At 32.6% G+C, this 8,251-nt stretch overlaps 1 protein-coding gene across 1 annotated transcript in view; it reads right to left on the bottom strand.

Annotated features, from left to right (window-relative positions):
* LOC129135926 (uncharacterized) overlaps positions 1–8,251 on the bottom strand; it is a 458,825-nt gene that overhangs the window by 294,023 nt on the left and 156,551 nt on the right. The window lies entirely within an intron of this gene.

The raw sequence follows: 8,251 nt of genomic DNA, 5'->3' as shown, positions 1-8,251 counted from the left end.
ATGTGGCATCCAGAGAAGTTGATCTCATAGAAGTACAAAGTAAAACAGTGGGTACCAGAGGCTAGAGTGATTGGAGGAAAAGGTTTGGAAAAAATGTTGATCAAAGGGTACATCATTATTAGTTAAATGGGAGGAATAAGTTCAAGAGCTTTATTGTAAAACATGGTCCCTATAGTTAATGACGATGTATTATATTTTTGAAAAACATCGAGTCAATTTTGGCTGTGTATGAGCTTCCCTGTGCCCTCCACCCAAGACTATCTGTTCGCATGTATTATTAGGATCTCTGTGCGCGCGCACGTGTGTGTGTGTGTCTGTGTGTATGTGTTTGTGTATTAGGACCTTTGTGTGTGTCCTTTCTTATTGTACTTCCTATGACTTTTTTTTTGTATTTCACATTTTCTATTACTATAGCATAGTCATAAATATTTGAGGGATACATGTGATACACATATGCAATGTATATTGATCATATCAGGGTCATTGGGATATTACCTCAAACATTTATCATTTGTGATGGAAAATTTACAATTCTTCCATTATTGTTATTTTAAAATACATAATAAATTATTGGCAACTATGATTTCCTTACCATACTGTAGAATATTAGAACCTGTTCTTTCTAACTGTATTTACCAATTAAACAACTTCTCTTCATATCCCTCCCCCACCTCTTTTCCTTAACAGCTTCTGATACCACCAATGTACTCTCAACCTCCATAAGATTTACTTTTTTACCTCCTAGATATGAGTGAGAATATGCAATATTTAGGTTTCTGTGCCTGGCTTATTTTGCTTAACATAATGACCTCCAGTTCCACTCATGTTTCTGTAAATGACAGGATTTCAATATTTCTTATGGCTGAATAATATTCCATTGTGCATATATGCCACATTTTCTTTATCCATTTGTCTACTGATGGGCACTTAGATTGATTTCCTATTTTGGCTACTGTGCTGCAATAAACCTAAGAGTGCACATATCTCTTCAATATGATTTTTTTAAATTATTGAAAATGGAATTGCTTTCTTGATTGTTTTCAGATAGATCACTGTTAGCATATAGAAATGCTACTTTTTATATTGATTGGGTCTTTTGTAGTTTCATATAAATTTTAAAATTGCTCTTTATTTCCCTGAAGAATGTTATTGGTATTTTAATATAGATTGTATTGAATTTGTAGATAATTTTGGGTAGTACATTTTAACAATATTAATTCTTCCACTTCAGGAGAATGGGATAGATTTTCATTTTTTGTGCCCTCTTAAATTTCCTTCATCAATGTTTTATAATTTTTTAAAATTGTATAAATTGCAAAAATCTTTCACTTCTTTGGTTGAACTGATTCTTAGGTTTTTTTGTAGCTATTGTAAACATGATATCTTTCTTGATTTTTTTTTCAGATAGGTAACTGTTAGCATATAGAAATGCTACATTTTATATTCATCTTGTATCCTTCAACATTGCTAAATTTATCAGTTCTAAGAGTATTTTGGTGGAGTCTTTACGTTTTGCCAAATATAAGATCATATCCTATTCAAAGAAGGATAATTGAACCTCCTGCTTTCTAATTTGGATGCCTTTTATTTCTTTTTCTTCCCTAATTGCTCTGGCCAGGACTTCGTTGTTGAATAACAATGGTGAAAGTGAGACCATCCTTGTCTTGCAGATTTTAGTGGAAAGGCTTTCAATTTTTCCCCATTCAGTATATTAGCTTTGGGTTTGTCATACATAGCCTTCATTGTGTTGAGGTCTGTTCCTTCTATACTGTTTGTTGAGAGTTTTCATTATTAAGGGATATCAAATGTTATATAATGCTTTTCAGCATCAATCGAAGTAATTATTTGGTTTTTATTCTTGATTTTGTTGATGTGATATGTCACGTTTATTCATTTGCATATGTTGTGCCATCTTTGGATCCCTGCAACGAATCCCACTTGATCAAAGTGAATGACCTTTTAATGTGTCATTGAATTCAATTTGCTAGTATTTTTTTTTTTTGGAGGACTTTTGCATCCATGTTTATCAGATATATTGGTTTATTGTTTTATGTTTTTTGTTTGTCAGGTTTTGATATCAGGCCGATGGAGGCCTTGTAGAATGAGTTTGGAAGTATTCCTTCCTCTTCAAATTTTTGACACAGTTTAAGTAGAACTGGTATTAATTATTCTTTACCTTTTCAGTAGAATTCGGTAGTAAATTCAGCAGGTGCTTGGCTTTTATTTGATGGGCGACTTCTTGTCATTGCTTCAACCTTGTTACTCATTATTGGTCAGTTCAGGTTTAATATTTCTTCCTGAATCAATCTTGGTACATTACATGTGTACAGGAATTTATTCATTTCTTCTAAATTTTCTAAATTGCTCATGTATAATTATCCATAAGTTTCTAATTGTCTTTGTGAAAGGAGTTATTTAGCTTGCCTTAGGTAGATAGCAAGAGAAGAGTCCCCTGAAAGCTGCCGGCCCACAGGTCAGTGCCTCACCTCCACATAACATAAAAAGCAGCCTGGGGAAAAAAAATCAGGCTGCGGGCACAATTGAGGCAACTATACAGGGTGTTGTGCCTGGAGACACGCCCACGCCTGCACAGACAGAAAAACCTCCCACCATTTTGGATAAAAACTAGCACGGACCTCTGGCTCACTCAGATAAGGGGACAAGGACTGGCATAGAAATACCTTTGTCCTTTATACAGTCAGTGGGCTATCAGGAAAGTTTCTTCTCCTTTTGTGGTGATGGGCACAGTGGGCTCCAGTGGGTTCCTATGGCCATTCTATTTCCTTTCTTTGGACTGTAAATCAGGCCTCTATGAATCATCACTTCAGCCCCTGATTGGTCCTGGGCCACGGTCCCAGGCCAAGCTTTCACTTCAGCTCCTGATAGGTCCCGGGCCAAACTGAGCAGCCACTATCTGAATCCAGCTTTCTGATTGGTCCTGGGCCAACGCCCCAGGCCAAGCTGAGTCCCACATTCTCCAAGGCAGCCCGCTGACTAAGCACGTTTCTTCCCCTTCCCAGTCCACAAAAATCCTGTACCCCAGCCTCATAGGGGGCACCCCATTTGGGCCCCCTGCTCTGCTGGGAGAGAGCTTTCTTCTTTCAATTATTAAACTTTCACTCTAACCTCACCTTTGTGTCTGCACTCCTTAATCTTCTTGGAGGTAAAACAAAGAAATTTGGGTGTTATCTCAGACAAGGCCGAGAGTATTACATCTTGGTGCACTGCTGAGACTACAACATTTGTATATTTGTAGTATCACTTGTAATGTTTCCTTTTTCTCTAATTTCATCTGTTTGGGTCTTTCTCTTTTTTTCTTAATTTGTGTAGCCAAAAGTCAACTTTGTTAATCTTTTCAAGAAATCAACATATTTTGCTGAAATTTTATATTTTTAATCTCATTTATTTAAAGTCTTTCTAATTTATTTTGATGTAGGCATTTATAGCTACAAAATTCCTTTTTAGTACCACTGTAGCTGCTGTATGTCATAGATGCTGGCATGTGTTTTCATGTTTTCATATTCATTTGTTTCAATATTTTTTATTTTTTTCCTAATTTATTAATTGACCTATTGGTCATTCAGGAGCATGTTGTTTAATTTCCATGTGATGGGCATTTTCTAAGGCTCGTCTTTTATTAATTTTTAGTTTTATTCCACTGTAGTCATAAAAGATACTTGATAAGGTTTCTGCTCCTTTTGAATTTGTTGAGAGTTGTTTTGTGAACTAACATATGGTCTATCCCAAAGAAGTTTTCATGTGCTGATGAAAAAGTGTGTATTCTGTAGCAATTGCATGGAACCTTCTGTAAACATGTTGGACCCATTGGTCTAGAGTACAGATAATCCAGATTTTTTTTGTTTTTGTTGATTGTCTGCCTCGATAATGTGTCCATCATCTAAAATGAGACGGTAAATTTTCCTACTGTTATTGTATTGCAGTCTATTTCTCCCTTTATATCCAATAATATTTGATTTATATATTTGGTTGCTGCATTGTTGGGTGTATATATACTTACTACTATTATATCCTATTAGTGAATCTACCCCTTGTTAACGATATAATTACTGTTTTTTGTCTTTGTATACAGTTTTTTTTAATGCAAAGACTATTTTACTTAAGTATAGCTACCTCTACTGTTTTTTCATTTTCAGTTGTATAGAATATGTTTTCCCATCCTTTCACTTTTTCTCTCTAGGTGAAGTGAGTTTCTTTATAAGTGTAGTGAGTTTCCTGTAGACAGCATATAGTTGGGTCTTACTATTAATTAATCAATTCAGCCACTTTTTATGTCTTTTAATGAGATAATTTAGCCATTTACACTCAGTGTTATTATTGATAGCTAAGGACTTACTACTGCCACTTTTACTTGTTTTTACTTATTCTGTAACTCTTCTCCTTTATCCCTTTCTTATGTGTGTGTATGTGTGTGTTGTTGTTATTTTCTCTGGTAGTATGTTCTAATTTTTTTGCTTTATATTTTTAGTGCCTCTGCTATAGGTTTTTGCATTGTGGTTACCATGATGCTTAAACAAAACATTATAGAGTTATAACAAGTATTTAAAACTGATGCCATCTCAAATTAGATCACAAAAAAAGAAACACAGTAAAAAAAGAAACTATGTATATTAACTCCCTTCTATCCCAATAGTTTGAAATTTTCAGAAAGCCTATCTCTTAAAAAATATTTTACCTATGATAATGTTTAAATGTCTTGTCTCTCAGTCTTCTTGCTAAAGATGTAATTTATTTAAACACTGTGATGACAATATTAGTATAACAATCACATTCACATTCTTTCTTTAGATTTGAGAAAATTCCTTTAGTAGTTCTTGTATTACATGTCTGAAAGCAACAAATTATCTTAGCTTTTCTTTGTCTGGGAAGGTCTTTTTATATCCTTTATTTCTGAAGGATAGCTATGCTGGGTACAATATTCTTGATGTCCAACACTTTTTCTTCAGTGCTCTGATTATATTGTCTCACTCCATCCTAGCCTGCAAGATTTCTACTGAGAAGTTGCCTTGTATGTTATCTGATCCTTTTCTCTTGGCAGCTTTCAGAGTTCTTTCTTTGTCTTTGACATTTGTGCGTTTGATTATAATATATCTTTGGGTATTCCTATTTGGTTGAATCTGATTGGTGATCTTTGACCTTCCCATACCTAGACATTTATATATTTCACCAGGTTTGAAAAGTTTTCTGTTATTATTTCTTTGAATAAGCTATCTACCTATTTGTCTTTTTCTGTTACCTCTTTAACTCCAGTAATCTGAATATTTACTCTTTTGATGTTGTCCCATAGATAGTATAAGTTTGCTCATTACTTTTTTTTTCTTTTTCTCCTCTGACTGTGTTTTGAAATAGTTTGTGTTTTAGTTTACTGATCCTTTCTTCTATTTGATTAATTCAGCTATTGATGTTTTCTATTGCATTTTTTATTTCAATCATTGTATTTTTAGCTCCAAGATTTTTGCTTGATTTTAAAAATGTCAGTCTTTTTGTTAAATATCTCTCATTAATTTCCGAACTGATACTCTGTATATTCTTGAAGTTTGTTGAGTTTCCTTAAAACATCTATTTTGATTTTTTTCTTTGAGACATCACATATTCCTTACTTTAGAATCAGTTTCAGGCACCTTATTTTATCTCTTTGGTGAGATCACATTTTTCTGAATATCCTTGATGCTTGTGAAAGTGTACTTTCACAAAAAATTCTTGTGAAAGTGTACTTTCACAAAAAATATTTTGAGTATATTTTTTTCACAAAAAAATATACTCAAAATATATTTTTTGAAAGAGTGAATGAATAAATTGATTCAAAAAATTAATAAAGGGGCTATAATATCACTAAATATTCCAGCAACTCTCCTCATTTAACTTTTTTTATTGACTCCAATAAGGTTTGTGATAAAGTAAAAACTATAGGTTCATGTGAGAGTGCAATCAACACCTTTTACAACTTTCCCAGTAGGCTACTCTTTAGAACCATATGATGTTACTTTCATTCATTTTCTTTCTTCATTTTCTTTTTCCAAATGCCATGCTGTTTCTTTATGTATGCTCTCTGGTCTTTTATATATGCTTTCCCTTTGGGGAGAGAAAAAATAAGATCTGAATCCATTAGCCATTGGTGAACTTTTACTTACCTTTCATTACAAAATGAGCTCTGGATTTCATTTTATCCTCACAAGAAAGATTCCTTGACCCTTCTAGTGCACTCTTTTGGTAATTTTCTAACAATAATCACTCTGCATTGCATTTATTTGCTTACAAGTCTATCTTCCTCATAATTCTTGCATTCTAAAAGTACATTAATGTAAATATATGTAATATATACATTATTTTATTACTATATGTATTTGCATAATATTTGATATATAATTTATCTTATAGTTCATATATAAATATATTATAGTGTATACATTTATATATTAGTGTGTGTAAATAAGTTCTTTGAATAGCATATATGAATATATATACAATGGCAGAATATGTATATATTACTTTAAATATATTTTAGAGGAATACAAGGTAAAAACACATATAGAAGAGAAAGAAGTGGAAATTGAAACTGCTACCACAGTTTCTAACACAATAATCCATTGTGTACAAGAGAAATTTAATAAATATTACTTTAAAATGTTTAAAATAAAGAATAAAGGAGTAAATAATAAAAATTGTATGTTGTCCTAAAAGCACTTTTCAAAGCATCTGCATCTATTGGATATTACTCATTATCTGTTAAACATTTCTTTAATTAAGCCCAGCCCTCACATCAAGGTCAATGTATTTATAGTTTATATATTATGGTAAAGAACATTAATTTGAAGTGCAAAGTTTTAATAAAATATCCTTCTTCCTCTTTGCATATAATGCTAACCTACTAGGTCCTATGCAGCCCATAGGATCACTAATTAAAGAAAGCAGGGCTTCAGTAACCGCCTTATTAGTATCAAAGTTTAATTTTCTCACTTGAAAGTCATTCAAACTGCTTCAGTAGTTATGTTTTTTCCTGCACATCTCTCTTCTGCTTTGAAATGATGTTCCCAGGGACTCAAAAAATCAGCCCCTTTGAAATCATTTGGCTGGAGCTAAATAAGTCCTAGTTCCAGTTATATTAATGAAGCAGTAAAGAGAAGTGGTCATTTGTGAACTGTGCTAAAGTGTTTGATTGTTTCTGTGTATAGCAGCCTCTAAAATATACACATGGGTAACTGAGAATTTGACATACACAACTCAACTTGGTTAGTACTAATAATATGCCTAGGGTCAGTTAACCTGCATGATTTAATTTGCCAGTGAAATTCAAATTTATATATTTAATGACTCTCTAAAAGCCATCAAACCAAAAGTTTGTTCATTACAATGTTTGATCCACTGTAGCTTTGTTGTCTTTTAGAGATTCATTTGATTCTAATGACATTCAGAGTGTTTGTTCTGAATTAGCTCTCTGTGGATTGGATTGCTGTCTTGTCTTCTGTGTATCATCTTACATAAACATTTTGGCCACTTTATTTCTTTTATTTGAAAATGACTGCAAGTCATTAGGTGTTTTTGGTGAGTATTTAATTATATTATTATTTTTAAATAATAAGATAAATGCAAAAACTTGGCTGTTTTTAAAGAACTACCCAACAGCTGACCTGTCTGTTTTAGCTTTTCTAGGACTAGTGGTCAGAATTAATCTCACACTTGCCCAAATTCGTATTTCACATTTTCTCTAGTATGTCATTCTAACAGAAGATTTTTTGTAAGTTATTACAAAAAATGTATGCTATTAGAAAAATATATGTTCTTTAAACTGAACTGTAGGGGCCTAATGTCTCACTTGAATTAACTGTTCAATTCATTATTCTATGTAGGACACCATCATGATTGCTGTGGATTACTCAATGCATCACAGTGAGTTGAACATTGAAAGCTCTATGAAGGAGATAGAATAAAGTAAACTTATACTGCCCTGCTATCTCTAACAGGTACAGGCCTTATATAGTCTACATTGGATCATACCAACTAATGACTAAAGGTTGAACTTTTCTGGTTAAATATCAAAAAATCATTTCAGTTATACACACAAAGAGACATACACACATGCAGATGGCCTTCTGTATCTTCAAGTTCTATATCTGTGAATTCAACCAACCAGAAAGAAAAAAAAAAACTATTTGAAAAAAAAATACAACAACAAAAATAATGCAAATTTAAAAAATGCTGTATAACCACCAATTAAATAGCATTTACATTTTCT

The sequence above is a fragment of the Pan troglodytes genome, chromosome 11 (genome assembly GCF_028858775.2).
Source record: "Pan troglodytes isolate AG18354 chromosome 11, NHGRI_mPanTro3-v2.0_pri, whole genome shotgun sequence".
NCBI classification, from domain to species: domain Eukaryota; kingdom Metazoa; phylum Chordata; class Mammalia; order Primates; family Hominidae; genus Pan; species Pan troglodytes.
The sequence above is the reverse complement of the archived record's forward strand: the minus strand, read 5'-3'. Positions and strand labels throughout refer to the sequence as shown.